The sequence below is a fragment of the Crassostrea angulata genome, chromosome 2 (assembly GCF_025612915.1).
Source record: "Crassostrea angulata isolate pt1a10 chromosome 2, ASM2561291v2, whole genome shotgun sequence".
NCBI classification, from domain to species: domain Eukaryota; kingdom Metazoa; phylum Mollusca; class Bivalvia; order Ostreida; family Ostreidae; genus Magallana; species Magallana angulata.
Genome location: NC_069112.1, coordinates 81,608,407 through 81,625,780, shown reverse-complemented (window position 1 = coordinate 81,625,780; position 17,374 = coordinate 81,608,407). Strand labels below are relative to the sequence as shown.

The 17,374-nt window shown below is 33.5% G+C and overlaps 1 pseudogene; it reads right to left on the bottom strand.

Moving 5' to 3' along the window:
- Positions 1–8,284: 8,284 nt before the first annotated feature.
- LOC128171844 (uncharacterized) lies at positions 8,285–17,374 on the bottom strand (annotated as a pseudogene).

The following is a 17,374-nucleotide window of genomic DNA, read 5'->3' as shown; positions in this document are numbered from 1 at the left end:
CTGTAATGACAGTGATACACTCTCTGTAACTACGGTAATGTACCCTCTGTAATTATTGCGATGTACAGAGCAAGGGCATATCAAGGACAACCTCTATAATCATGGCGATGTACAGTACAAAGGCATATCAAGGACAATCTCTGTTAGCAGGGTGTGTACCCTCTGTAATCAAGGTGATGCACTCTCTGTACTCACCGTGAGTACCCTCTGTAATCACGTTGATGATCCCTCTGTAACCACGGTGATGCACCCTCTGTAATCACGGTGATGGTAATGGTCCCTCTGTAAACACTGCGATGTACCCTCTTTAATCACGTTGATGGCCCCTCTGTAACCATAGTGATGTACCCTCTGTAATCACGGTGATGTACCCTCTGTAATCACGGTGGTGGTCCCTCTGTAATCATGGTGATATACTCTCTGTAATCACGGTGATAGTCCCTCTGTAATCACGGTGATGTACCATCTGTAATCACGGTGATGTACCATCTGTAATCACGGTAATGTACCCTCTGTAATCATGGCGATGTACAGACCAAGGGCATATCAGGGACAACCTCTGTAATCACGCTGATGTACCCTCTGTAAACACGGTGATGTACCTCTGTAAACACGGTGATGTACCCTTCCTAATAACGGCGATGTACAAACCAAGGGCATATCAAGGACAATCTCTGTTATCACGGCGATGTACTGAGCCAATGGCATATCAAAGACAAACTCTGTAATCATGGCGATGTACAGTACAAGGGCATATCGATGACACTCTCTGTAATCACGGTGATGTACCCTCTGTGTTCACGGTGCTGTAATCTCTGTAATCACGGTGATGTATCTTCTGTAATCAGGGCGATGTACAGAGTAAGGGCATATCAAGGACAACCTCTGTAACCATGGCGATGGACAGAGCAAGGGCATATCAGGGACAACCTGATAACACTTCAAGGTTTCTGCGTCATTAAACCTCCGCTTAATGGTCAAATCTTACAGTGTATAATTGATAAGTAATAGCTTCCAAAAAGCTTTCATAACTGAACAACAATATTAAATGAAAGCATGTTTGTATCAATTCGGCTATCTTATAACAAATGAAATATGATTTTCGCTGTTGATAATTTCATAAACGAAACGTACATATTTAAATAATAATTGCATTTTTGTATATTAAGATGCAAATCAAAGTCCAATATTCCCACCGTAGGATATAGATAAGGATATGCAAGCACTTACAGTCGTTTTCTAAAAAGTGTGTGGGGGAGCTAGGGGTGCTTTATCCAAAACATCTTGACAAGCAATTAAAAAAAGGGAACTCTAAAATCTCTCAAAATCCTTATTCGATTCAACTAGAAATCCTTATTTTCCTAAGTATTTGCTGCGAATAAAATAGGGGGAGGCAACCACCCCCCTCTCCTTATTGATACAACATGCCTATGATGTGTACACATGGTGTGCTCTAGAGTATTCGCATTACCCGGCAGCAAGGCTCGCTGTGAATACTGATTAAAGTATAATAAAAAGAAAATATATTGAACATTCATAAAATTGCTTGTTTCTGTCATTTTCGTATAAAAAACCTTCTGCACGAAAAAAAAAAGTTTCGTCGCTAAACTTGTTTGTTTCCCAAATTAAAGGTGGATTTTCTTTCTGAATGCTGTGTTGATATAAAATGGTAATCTTTCCGTTATGTTTAAATTTACACCACCAACCCCGTGGTAAAAAAAATGAAACTTGATAAAACATCAAAATCACACCCCAATCATATTTTGTAGATCATACAGGTACTGCAAAAAAAATGTTGACCCTAACCCTAACCCTAAAATTGGGTTTAAAAATGTAATTTTTCGGCCACTAAATGACCCCCAGGACAAAATTGCAATTTCAAAAACTTATTGCACATCTATACGACTTCCTTAAACGTATTCCAAGAGATGATTTTTTTACTGTTGAAAATGTAAGATAAGTTCGGGAAATCATTTTTTTCTTGTAAAAAAAACGTCAATTTTTACGAAGTATTTGCCCCTTAGAACTACCACTGATGTGTTGTCTATTGTTGAAATTATAGAATGAATTTAACGAAGCTGTTTGTTTTAAACACGTCATTTTTAAGCGGGTTTTCCAACTGAAAAATCTGGTTATCAAAATGGTGAAAATAAAAGTTGTTCCTTTGCAGATCAATTGGACTTATCAAAGGTGTGCATATTGCTAGGAATTTTATTTCTGAAGAGTCATAAATAAAAAAAACCAGCTGTTGAACTTAGTCATTGTTTGGCGAAATATTGCATATTTGGTACCTCTTTTGTGCGGATGAGATTCTCCTACAGTTTTCAAGGTAGGCAGTTGTTCTTTTGCAGATTAATTGGACATATGTCAGAAGTGTGCATATTGCTAGGGTTTGATTTCTGATAATTTATGAACAAAACTAACTGTTGAACTTAGTCATTTTTTGGCAAAGTATTGCACATTAAGTACTTCCATCTCCCTGGAAGGTAGTGTTAATCAATTCAGGGTTGACAAATGGATTAAAGATAATGCTCACACAAATAAACCGGTTTGCTGTCACATTGTATAACTGTTTGGCTTATTTAATTCATAAAGATTGAAAAATCACTTCATTTCGTTTCAGCGGCCTGCTGGAGCTCTGTACACTTGTACATAAACCATAAAATGTTCGGTAGTCAAATAATGACTATTAAAATTTATTGTAGAAAATACATCACGTGTTTGATCTCAATAAATGGCGCAAAATTGATGAAGGTAAAGCCATATACAGTTATAATATATCAAATACACAGATCGATTGGAAACATAAACTCATCAATTTTGAAAACAAACCTGGATATCTTTACAAGTTGAACATTATTGTTGTTGATATATATATATATATATATATATATATATATATATATATATATATATATATATATATATATATATATATATATATATATATATATATATATATATAAATCTGATTTAGGCATTGAGGAGACCATACCCTAAAATGTAGTGTAGGGAGACAATATACAAAATTTTTACATGTGCATATTTTTTATTGCAAATAGTCATTTAGAGGTCTTCAAGATTCAAATAACTTTACATGTGTTTTAATTTTTCAATATATCTTGTCCTTAAAAAAATACAGCAAAAATGGTCTCCTTAATATTTTGTTACTCTCTCATAAGGCTTAAGGAGACCGTGCATATATTTTCATATATATTTTTTATGGCTTAAGTAGACCATTCTTTTTTCCCATAATTTTCATGATTTGCAAGTGCTCTATCATTTTTTATCGCCACGCAACTTACAGAATTAAGATATAATGCAAGGTCACTGTGTACATGTGCATGTATATGTAAGCTTTGTTAATATCTCACATAGTTGATGGTGTGGACTTTCAATATTCATAGATGGTCATTTAGAGGTCTGTGGAATGGCAATAATCTCACATCTGTTTTAATTTTTCATTACTATTAGCCCTTAAAAATATACTATATTGTCCCTCTAATATTTTGCTACTGTCTTATGCGGCTATGGGATACCGATAATACATTTTTATTAATATTACTTAATTAGGGTTTAGGTAGACCATTCTTTTTTTTAACCATAACATTCGCGATTTGCAAGCCCTTTAATTTTCACTGTCCGGTTTTTTTTCGCATGTCACGAAATTTGCGAAAATGGGGAAAATATTTAGCATTTTAAATTTGCGTCCCTACTGAAGATTATCTTCTCAATTCAGTCCATTCTACATGTATCCTAATGTGTTTTAGAATTTCACATTAATAAATGAAAAAAAAAAACATTTCAAGTTCATGAACAAACTTTACTAATCATCAAAACTAATTTCAAATAGATTTCATTTATAATTTATGGACCAGGGTGTAAACATTAGTTCAATTTTGAAAGTTTAAACAATTAATCATTTCAAATTTATTAATAGAGCAATCATTTCCATTCAAAATTCAGTGTACATAACATGTCCATTATTTTGGTGAACTTGCAGTTCAATTACAACAGTTTCATTTTTTTATGTGCAACAAAATCATGTATGTAAGGATCTGTAAATTTATGAAATCAAAATATTCATAATCTATTTTCAACCTTCATATTTCAAATTTCATACATTTCAAGAAAATAAAGCTTTTAAAATTGATTTACTTAATATTCTTCATAATTCATATATAACAATAAAAAAAGGTGATCAAAGATCACGTATTGAATGAACCATTCATCAATAAATGTTAATGAATAACATTGATAATAAGTACACATGTAAGAAATTGACAAAGTTTAAAAGTTACTCTGGGAGCAAAAATGACTGATCAAATGCACGGCATAAAAAATATTAAAGGACGAACAGGATTATGCAGCTAAAAAAAATTCAAAATTTTCAAACATAAAGACATTAGGATGTCGTCTGCAATACATATCACGTTTAGGGGCCACTTTCTTGCCTTATAAGAAACAAAGGTAATCACAGATTACAAAGCACGGAGGCGAGGCATCACCTTTATAAAGCATCACCTTTACGAGACCACCTTTATCATATTACTTGAAAATCATAGTTAATGATCTTGGATATCTATGGATACTGTTTCGAAACAATATCATATTACTATATCATATGTTAAAAAATTGGATAATAATCATATGTTCATTTCATATATTAATATAAGATACATACATATAATAATAAAAATAAAATACTGTAATAAATAATGATGCAATATGATATTGTAACATATGATATGACATAGTGTCATGTTAAATACACTATTGCATTTGATCACATAATACAATATCATAATATATGATACAATGTCATATCACATAATACATCACAATTTTGTAACACATTATATTATATTGTATACTTAAGTATGATATTGTATGATATTATATCATATTTGATACATAATATGATATTGTATCATAAGATACAATATAACTTGATTCAACATTGTATCAAATCATATGATACAATATCATGTGATACAGTAATATATTATATAATACAATATCACTTTATACAATATCGTATCATATGTTACAATATTATATATTCCAATATCAAATAATACTATTTCATGTGATAAAATAATATATTATATAAACCAATATCATTTTATACAATATCATATCATGTGATAAGATATTATATATTACAATACAATATTGTATCATATTATACCATATTAAATATGGCAATATAATATGAAACAATAGCATGTGATAAAATAGTATATAATACATTATCATTTTATACAACATTGCATCATAATAAAAAATACTTTACATTACAATATAATGATACAATATCATATCACAATGCAAAAAATATTGATACAATATCCTACTAACTTTTTATAATATAATATATGATATAACATTGTATCATATAAAACAATAGTGTATCAAATCTGACAATACTATATCATATGAATCATGTTATATCATTTAACAACAAACACATCTATCAATCAGGTTAGAGTGAGGTAGGATATTCTTTTTAAACATCCTTGATAATAGAGATCAGGATCTGAAACAGAAGCAACCTTTATGATTCATTTATATTATAGTTAAATTAACTATGCAAGCTATTGTCTATAAATCATGTGACCTGTTCCAAAATAACTAAACCTCATCCAGCATCCAAAACCTATGACTCAGATTCGGCATTCAAGCCTGCCAGATGCATCAGTATCATAAGACGCATCATCAATTCAAGTTTGGTTAAGTTAGGACCAGTCTTTACTAAGTTAGCATCCTTGATTATAAAGATCAGGCTCCGCATCTGAAGCTACCTTTGCAATTCATTTATATTATAGTTAAATCAACTATGCAAGTTTGAAATAGTACTAAATAAATTTAATATATGACCTGTTCCAAAAAACATAACCTCATCCAGCATCCGAAACCTATGGCTAAGATTCAGCATAAAAGCCTTTCAGGTGCATCAGTATCTTAAGATGCATCATCCATGTAAGTTTGGATCAGTAGTAATTTAGAAATTGCTATCAAAGGCCACCTGCACCAAAAACTTTAACCTGTTCCAAAAACCTTAACCTCCAGCATCTAAAATTCATTGCCCAGATTCAGCATCCAAGTTTTTCAAGTTCATAAAAAGATCCAGATGCATCATCCATGCAAGTTTGGTGAAGATAGGACAAGAAATAACTAAGATAAAGGACCTGCAACAAAAACTTTTACCAGGTCCAGACGCCATCGCTAGCAGTATAGCATAAGTTCCCCTGAACTTCGTCTCGGTGAGCTAAAAATAAATTATCATACATGCCCTACGTCTTGTTGTTACATTACAGTTACATTATATGTAAAATGATGAGATTCATGTTTGCTTTTTCATTGATTTCATTTCATTTAATTTTTTAAATGTCCTAAGTCTTGTTGTTTTTCTCTCGTTGAAGATTTTAGATCTAATCTTCAAAAATTTGGTCCTCTCATCAAGCCGTTCCAATGAATACATTTCATGTTTTTTCAAAAACTCCTGGATTTCTCTTTTACCTTGAAAAGATTTTAAAAATAATATGAACAATCAGAATTATTATATTGTTACATATTCATGTAAAAAGGATAATACCTATGTATAGATTCAAGGCATACCATACTCTGTATGGTTTTTGCTTCCACTACTTCTTGCTGAATATTTTGATTTTCATAAATACATTCATGCTCGAACTACATTCATCCACTTATATGTCAAGATTATCTGTTTTGAAATGCCCCCTCTACCGCTTTAGGCTTCAATACACAACCCAAAATAGAAAGCCTATAGGGATTTTGCATTGCATCGGCCATGAAATAGCCTGGATTACATAATTGAAAAATTGTATGAGGTATTTCAAGTGGGTTCCGAATGGTGAAAAGATGTAAACATTTCACATTATAAATCTCCATGAGAAATTTGTTTCTATTCCTGTAACGGTCACCTGAGTAGCATATAACCCATACACAAACTTGTCGAGGAGTCTCATATATGCATTTAATTAATTAGGTTTTATTCTGGAGTAGAAAAATTATAAATTAGTAATGACGGCCACCTCCCTGCCTGAAATCTTTCAAAAAGAACTGTGAAACCTACAATTTTGGCAAAAAACTTAAAAGATCGGGTCTACAAAATCATGAATTCAGTTTCCTTTCAGGTGTGTGGGAGTAAAAGGATAATTTTTTAACATTATATGCAATAACACCTATACATCCATTTTGGCCCTGCCCTAGAGTTAAAACCCATACTCCAGGGGACATGAAAATTAAAATTTCAGTAGAGGACTTCCTGGTAAACATAATTATAATAGGTCAGTTTTTTATACAGATGTGTGAGAATAGAGAAGAAAATGTTATAACATTATATGCATTAACACTATATTGCCTCCCCCCTCATGTCCTGAACCCCTGACCCAGGGGCCATGAATTTTACAATTTAGGTAGAGGAGTTAGTGGACATCGTAACCATGTATTCAGTTTTTTGCCCACATGTGTGGGAGTAGAGAAGAAGATTTTTTAAGATTTAAAACATTTTACTATATGGCCATATTGGCCCCACCCTAGAGCCTGAACCCCTGACCCAGGGGTCATAAATTTCACAATTTTGGTAGAGGGCTTCTTGGACTTTATAACCAGATATATATATATATATATTTATATGGGAGTAGAAAAGAAGATTTTCTAAGATTTAATACATTTTTACTATATGGCCATATTGGCCCCACCCTAGAGCCTGAACCACTGACCCAGGGGTCATGAATTTCACAATATGGACATCATAATCATGCATTTAGTTTTAACAAATATATATGGGGTAGAGAAGAAGATTTTCTAAGATTAAATACATATATACTATATGGCCATACTGGCCCCATTCTAGAGCCTGAACCCCTGACCCAGGGGCCATGAATTTCACAATTTATGTAGAGGGCTTCATGGACATTATAACTATGCAACCAGTTTTTTCCTAACATGTGTGGGAATAGAGAAGAATATTTTTTTAAAATTTGGCTCTTTTTTTGCAAATTTGGCCCCACATGTGGAGCCCCGGGGGTAGTAGAGCCATGAATTTTACAATTTAGATTCCTCTCACCATAGAGATGCCTCACATCAAAAATGGTAATAATCAGCCCTGTAGTTTTTAAGAAGAAGTTAAAAATGTAAAAGTGTTAAGGCACGATGCACGATAACGGACGAAAACGGATTGCAATAAACTCAGGTGACCTAAAAATTGCTAATTCATCAAATTGTGGATAGATAGACCAAGCAACAAAGATATATCACCTGAGCTGCTTTTAGTCTTCTTGGCTGCAACTGGGCTTGCAAGAACTTTAGTTCCATTATCATCTTCGATCTCAAAGAAGCACTCTGTAATAACAATATCATGAATATCTTACTTTGCAAATACTAAGGACAGGCATGCATAAAACGTAATGAAAAGAGAAAACATTATGGATGGGTTTTAATTATTAAACGATGCAAATCAATGTACCATTGTCATCTTAAATAAAGAAAGAAAATTATTGAGAAAAGTTTTTATCATTTCAATAATATGACTTCTATTACCCCCCCCCCCCCCCCACCACTACCACACACAGATTCACACAAATAAAAAAAAAGACTGATCACCTTGTGGTGTAACATCCGATGCATTTGCATTTCCACTCTCGCAGGGTTTGGACATCAAATCTTCTTCAGTCACAAGTGATTCAGGTGCTGTACTTGGACCTTTAGGATTGTGCACGTGTAACTCCGACACTCACCCTTTTAGATAAAATTTCAAAAATGTATACAAATACAAAAACAAGAGGCCCATGGGCCACATCGCTCACCTGAGGAACAATAGGTATGATAAAATCAGCTTAATGGAGTCATAATACAAACTATCTGGACAATGTACAATAATACATGTAGATCCTGTATAAATAAAATCCATTTTCCCCTGGACATTCTTATGTTTATAATCATTAGTCCCTTTTCTAACAGGATGATTTTATAGTCATATCATATGTTGAGTATTGCAGTTCTCAAAAAGATCCTTAACAATAGTTTATATATGGGATATAAACGTACATCAAACTCTGAACCTTCTCGTGAGGCCTAAGAATTGTCCTGGGGCCAAAGTCTTAACAATTGTAAAGAATCATCTAGCTGATTAGTTTCTGAGAAGATTTTTAAAGATCTACCCTATATATTCCTTTGTTAAACTTTGACCCCCCCCATTGTGGCCCCACCCTACCCCTGGGGATCATGATTTTCACAACCTTGAATCTACACTACCTGAGGATGCTTTCACACAAGTTTCAGCTTTCCTAGCTGATTAGTTTCTGAGAAGTAGATTTTTAATGGTTTACTATGTTTATTCCTATGTAAAACATCGACCTCCCATTGTGGCCCAAACCTACCCCCAGGGGTCATTATTTTCACAACCTTGAATCTACACTACCTGAGGATGCTTCCACACAAGTTTCAGCTTTCCTGGCTGAGAAAAGAAGATTTTTAAAGATTTACTTTATATAATCATATGTTAAACTTCGACCCCCCATTGTAGCCCCAACCTACCCCCAGGGGTTATTATTTTCACAACCTTGAATTTACACTACCTGAGGATGCATCCACACAAGTGTCAGCTTTCCTGGCTGAATAGTTTCTGAGAAAAAGATTTTTAAAGATTTACTGTATATATTCCTATGTTAAACTTCGACCCCCCATTGTGGCCCCACCCTACCCCCGGGGGTCATGACTTTCACAACTATGAATCTACACTACCTGAGGATGCTTTCACACAAGTTTCAGCTTTCCTGGCTGATTAGTTTCTGAGAAGAAGATTTTTAAAGATTTACTCTATATATTCCTATGTAAAACTTCGACCCACCATTGTGGCCCCACTCTACCCCGGGGGTCATGATTCTCACAACTTTCAATCTACACTACCTGAGGATGCTTCCACACAAGTGTCAGCTTTCCTGGCCGATTAGTTTCTGAGAAGAAGATTTTTAAAGATTTACTTTATATATTCATATGTTAAACTTCGACCCCCCATTGTGGCCCTACCCCCGGGGGTCATGATTTTTTCAACTTTGAATTTACACTACCTGAGCATACTTCCACACAAGTGTCAGCTTTTTCTGACCGATTAGTTTCTGAGAAGAAGATTTTTAAAGATTTACTGTATATATTCCTATGTAAAACTTCGATCTCCCATTGTGGCCCCACCCTACCCCCGGGGGTCATGATTTTCACAACTATGAATGTACATTACCTGATGATGCTTTCACACAAGTTTCAGCTTTCATGTCTGATTAGTTTCTGAGAAGAAGATTTTTAAAGATTTACTCTATATATTTATTTGTTAAACTTCGACCCCCCCCCCCCCCCCCATTGTGGCCCCACCCTCAGGTGAGCTTTAAAGGTTAAGTTTACAATACAATAATTGTTAAAGTTGGTTTCTGGAAGAACAGACTTTGAAAATTTTCTTAATAAATATTGACAATTTCTTTACTTTTTTAATCTTTAGTTTTTAAGATCTGTGTACAAACATAGAATTGTGAGCAAATCTCTGTATCTTGCTTATAAATCGAAGCGTAACACTCAAATATGGTTAGTAAATAGAAATTGTAAACAATTAAACACAAGAAACATGCACTATAACAAATAAAGAACACAATTTATTTTTTCGAAATGAATCATATATATATATATACCTACATATTTCCGTCAGCGATATCAAACTCTATTTAAACTGAATAAACTCGAGAAAATGCCGAGCGACTCAACAAAACCTATTGCATTGTAATCTACCATTACGCAAAAGATAATGCCGAATTACCGATAAAATGAATTGTATTTCAGTACTTTTTTGATACATCAGATTTTGCTTAATTTGCGCAGGTAAACAGTTAACTGTTTGATTTACCGAAGTATCTGTTTGATTTGATACGTAAAAATCACGAAATACAGACGATAGTCTCCAAGTTACAAAGCATAAATAATGAAAACGAAACGAAAATCAGAACAAGCTAACACCAACGTCATGTGTGAAAACTGTCAACGCATTGAAATATTTAGCCTCAATTTACTTCACAAAATCGGCACCAATATATTTTGCATGTTTCAAAAATTTCCCTTCATACGCGAACTGTTGCATAACAAGCAAATTCATCATAGTCAGGTCGACCCTTTTTCGTATAATGTCATAGCTGCTTTAAACAAAGAGCCTCGTTTTAGAAGTATGGAATACGAGTCTTGGTAAAATGGGTATGCAAACCCGGGCCGTGGCAAAATAAAAGCCGGGGCAGATCGGCAATCGTCAGTTCCAAATACGCATTATTTTGCGGCATATTTACAGCGAATACAAATATTACTGGTCCATCAAATATCCTGAAATTTTAATGAGATTGGCAGATTAATAACTGCCAATCTTTTGTTTTGCCCAGGCCAAGTCTTGCCTACCCATTTTACCGGATGCCGAACGCGAAGCTGAAACACGCCTTTCCTTTATTATTAATTTCGTAATAACTCATATTTGAAACAGAATTAGACCTTAATTTTTGCAATTTATATTTTCCTTCCCATAAGGATAATTTATGCTAAACTACGTTGAATTGAAATCAGTAGTTCTTGAGAAGAAGATTTTTAAAAATGCACCCCCCTTTTTCTACAGTTTCAAGGTTTTCTCCGCTTTGAATACAGATCGGACTTTTATTTCTGCAATTTATATTTGCCATCCCTTAAGGATGCTTTGTGCCAAATTTGGTTGAAATTGGATAAGCGGTTTTAGAGAAGAAGTTCAAAATGTAAAAAGTTTACAGACGGACGGACGGACGGACAGACAGACGGACAGACGGACGACGGACAAAATGTGATCAGAATAGCTCACTTGAGCTTTCAGCTCAGGTGAGCTAATTATTTAATGAAGAAAAAAAAGAAAAGAAATACATACACAGTGATTTACCACACTAAAGCACTGCCCATATGCAAATGTGGGGGTATTTTACCCAGTTTTAAGCTTAAGTGTAAATTTTCCCTTACATGTAAATAATCCCTTTTACAGTATTGAAAGTGGTACTCAGCAAATTTTATTAAACACTTTACATTTTCATTACTATCTGAACATTTCTTGAAAGTCAAATGGAATTGTGCACTACAGCCTCTGTCACAAGTCACAAGGAAATAACTCCATCTATACATTGTCATTCAAAAGCCAGAAGCCTAACACCTAGCTGCAATAATGTAGCCCTCTCCTGTTTTTTTTTTTTTTTTTTTTTTGGGGGGGGAGGGGGGGGGGGGTAAACATCAGTTATAAAAAATCGGAGAGGGCTACATTGTTGCAGCTACATATGTATGACTATCCTATTATTAAACAAGAAAAACATTCACAAAATAGATTGAAACAAACCTATCAAGTTGACTTCTTTCATCACAGGAACTGAGAGAGGGAAAACAATGGTATGGAACTGCAAAAGATCAAAGAATCGTTATTGCATAAATAAAGTTTAAAACAAGAAATCTTTTAAAGAAACAGTTGCCCCTTTTGTGGCTTTATCAATCTTAAAATGATTACTTTCTTTCACAAGTCAAAATTAATTATTCTTACTAGACTTTGACCCGTGCGTGCACGGGTTGACATTGCATATGATATCGGACATTCACTACATCGACGCACCGTATTGTTTCAATTACATAACCAAGCTTTAAGCCTACAATAATGCTATTAATTTCACTACACTCTGCTTAGTTATAATAATCTGACAGGAATGCCTCCCATATACCCGTAATGTAGCAGAAAATTGCAGAATCGCTCCGAATCGATTTTTGAGAAAAATAATGAAGTTGTATTGAAAATAACAGTCAAATTATTCATAACAAACCATTCTGAGGCTGTAAATACTTTTCATCTAAATATTTAATTCATATTATTGAAGGATTCAACACTTTTTTGCTCGCTTCAAAATTACACACCATGTTGATATTCGGATCTCTTGGGATTTTACTCTAACACAGTGTATTTATATTTAGGAATATTATTACATATAGGAGAATTTATTACATCCATTACATTCCACTCATATCATGGAAATCAAATGCATTATCACAGCATTAGGGAGACCAGACAAACATGTTAATTGTTATACATAATAACGTTGCAACTTTGATTCTAATTCATTTACTTTGTTCAAAATGCTCACTGTTTTCTCTGAGGTTCAAGATGTCCTGTTTTTCCATTGCGTTGCGGCTAGCTCTCAATAAATCTGTGGTGGACTCTGTATAAAAGTACTAATATATTGTATTGTAGATACAAGCTTCAACATTTACTTTTTAAATCATTGCAAATTTTATTCCTTAATTAAAATAAATATTACAAATATATTACCGGTACATCCATTACATTCCACTCATATCATGGAAATCAAATACATTATCCCAGCATTAAGGAGACCAAGCCCCAGGATCACATAATAACATTGCAACATTTAGTTCAATTCATTTACCTTGTTCAAAATACTCAGTGTTTTCTCTGTGGGTCAAGATGTCCCATTTTCCCATTGTGTTGCGGCTAGATCTCAATGAATTTGGGGTGGACTCTGTAAAAAGTACCAATAAATTGTATTGCAATTTCAAGTCTCTAAGTTTACTTCTTTATATCATTGCTAAGTTTATTCCTAATGATTAATAAAAATAAATATAACAAATATATTACATCCATTACATTCCACTAATATCATGGAAATCTAATGCATTATCACAGCATTAGGGAGACCAGACAAACAATTTTATTATACTTTCATGTTAAATGTTAAATACTGAAATCTGATTGGTTTAGACGCAGTTGGTAATCCGTTCTATTACCCTCAGCGTTAGCAACACACTTGGCAATTGGTAACACAGCGAACTGTTACATGCGCTTAAATTATGAGCGTACGGTTTGTCGTAGAATTAGCTTCATTTCTAAATAAAAGCAGTAAAATTTTCTTTAGAAATAAGACATTCAGTAAAATAAAATGAATAGTGCCTGTTTGGGAGGGTATCTATTGAAATTGACACCCCTCGAAAACCATTGTCAACCTCCGCTCACTGCTTTACCTTAGGGTCAAGCTGTCCTGTTTTTCCATTGTGTTGCAGCTAGATCTCAATGAAACTGGGGTGGGCTCTGTAAAAAAGTACCAATATATTGTATCATAAATACATGCTTCTAAGTTTACTTCTTTATCTCTTTGCAAAACTTATTCCTAATGACTTATACATGTACTTATAAGTATAACAAATATATTACATCCATTACATTCCACTCATATCATGGAAATCAAATGCATTATCACAGCATTAGGGAGACCAAGCCCCAAGATCACGAGCAATCTTAGACTTGAGTAGTAAATTGTACACTGCCAGTGGCGTAGCTACCACGTATGCTTATATGCCTGAGCATGCACATCATTTGGGAGAAAAATCAGTAAAAAAAATAAAGAAAAAAAAATATAAAAAAAGAATTCAAGTATTAAGGTCCATACTTAGTTATTCCATCAGCCCGTTTCCGTCACTCGGTCCTACTTTATCCGAAATCAATGCTAAACAAAGACGTATTAAGCACCAAATATAGCCACACAATATGGTCTTAAAGTACCATATTAAAGAAACAGTACACAATGCATGTACCTAAAAAGGCAACTATTTATTTTGCAGTTGAACTTAGTTTTACACATTTTAAATTTCCCCGATAGAATATCACAGCTTTATTGAGATATTCATTACCATAAACTATGTGAAAATGAACTAAAGAATAAAAGCTTTGAGTGGGTCAAAGGCAAATGTCAAAAAAAAATTCTTCTTTTAACTTTTAATAAGTTTTGTGATTTTATTTTATGCCTAAACTATAGCCAAAACAATTTTAACTGCCTAAAAATAGGCTTAAATAGTAAGCATTCCTTTCAATTTCTGCTTTAATTTTTGGTGTTAAAAATCGTCAGAATCCATAAGCTTCCAGGGGCTTTCGCCCCCTGGGCTTTGTCCTGGACCCACTGGGGGCCTCATGGTGGCCCCCACACCCCCTGCCATTTTAAGCATGCACTTCGTTTCAGGTCTAGCTACCCAACTGACTGTATTAATGTTTCTTGCTTAAAAACATAATAACATTGCAACATTGAATTTAATTCATTTACCTGCTTCAAAATGCTCACTGTTTTCTCTGAGGGTCAAGATGCCCTGTTTTTCCATTGTGTTGCGGCTAGCTCTCAATGAATTTGGGGTGGACTCTGTAAAAATACCAATATATTGTATTGTAAATACAAGCTTCTACGTTTACTTTTTTAAATCATTGCAATTTTATTCCTAATGATTAAACAAAATAAATATAACTGTTACAAATATATTACATCCAGTACATTCCACTCATATCATGTAAATCTAATGCATTATCACAGCATTAGGGAGACCAGATCAACATGTAGATTGTTATACACAACTACATTTCAAAGTATATCTAGTTAATATAAATGGATTTACTTTAGTCTGAATTAAAATGACTGGGCTCTCAGCCTCTTGTTTTCTCAGGTATTTTTTGCAAAGTGAAAATGGACTGCAGATGCAAAATTATTCTTTAAATAATAACATTACCCAAAACCTTCTTATTTTCATCTGATTCAGAATCAGAACTTGGCGAGTAGTTTGATACACTAAATGGGTCAGAATCCACATCAGAGGGAACTGAAAGAAATTAAAACAATATAAAAATTTTCTTTCATAAACATTCATCAATTTTTAGTTTACCACATTTGGTAATTGATGTTTCTTTTTTATAAATCTGACAACAGACCACTGACTAAATCAAACTTTTCAGCCATGGTACAAAAACAAGACTGTACCAATATTCAGTGAAAAATGAATTCCAATTCAGATTGATGATTAAATTAACTAACCTACCAAATCTGATAATTCTATGTAAATGTATATTTTTCAAGAAGTACATTCTGTAAACAATTTGCAAAATATACATATTTACTACAGAAACAGATTTTGTAATTTATCTAACAAAAAACAATTTTGTTCTGCAAAGGAGACTCTCCACATTAGTGACAGATTCACAATGCACACTGACTTATATTAATAGCTTTGTGTTGGCATGGATGTTAGCGCAAGTGGGTCATGATGTGAGAAGAAGTTGGGGTGACTGGAGAAAACCCACGTGTCCAAGCAGGCGACCAATGTACCCTATCATATACAACAACTGTCGATCATGGGGATTAAATTTGGGTCGCAGTGGTGATAAGCAGGTGCATTGTCCACTGCACAACTGGACACCTCTTTCAAGCTTTTAATTTAATAGTGCTTGATAATGAAAACAAAATAAATCTATTCAGGTCAGCACAAGAACCGTATATAATGTTAAAATTGAAAGAAAATCAAACAACTATAAACAAAATAAAGTGAAATAAAACCTAACAAAACCATTACCAAAATCAAAAGGATCACAGCCTTTTCTGAAATCAATCAAAACTAGTACCGGTAAAAACATGTACATGAACAGGGGCTAGTGTTGTCACGATGATTGAATTTCAATCAATGATCAGTTGAAAAGGTTGTCGATTTATCATAATCGATTTTAGATTTTATAATCAATTATACTCAGTCTGGGTTTATTACATTAATATTATACCTATCATTTTGTTTTCTAATCTGTATTGAATGAAATGAAAACTGTTGTGAGCTGGGGGTTTTCTTCAATCTCAAAAGATGTGTAACATTCTACCTAATAGAAATACAGCAAAAGTCTTATAAGCTTTTAAAAGGAAGTGAAAATAGCACTTGTATATATTTTAGATTATACATAGCATAAAATTTAGTGCCCCATATTATTGAATTTAATATAATTTGTTACCGATTCGATTATTGACCGATCATCAGATGGCAAGAGACAACCAATTCTGCTGATTAATTGATCACGATTTTTAACCTATTTAACAACACTAACAGAAGTTTTAGGCTTGTTTTTCAATAAAAACATATAAATTATCTATTCTGATACTTTTTAAATTCTTGAGAAAAACCTATTTTTTAGATTAGTTTAAAACAAATCAATGTACGAAAAATTGCAAAAACAAAACCAAAGCCAGATAACAAGATATCCAAAGCCTGATTGTAAATCATTAAACTCTCTCTTAATAATTATTTTTTGTGTATAATTAATCCAACCATTCTCCTACCTTGCTGCGCCACCGCAAGCTTTTCCCATCACAACCATAGTCATATACATGAAGTATCTCTTCCCCAACCACAATGTCTCTCTTAGCAAACAATCATAGGTATTCCCTTCCATTAAACACTCTGAGTTTATGGTGGAGTTTGCATCGTCCTTGCCATCATTTACAAACTGGCAGAT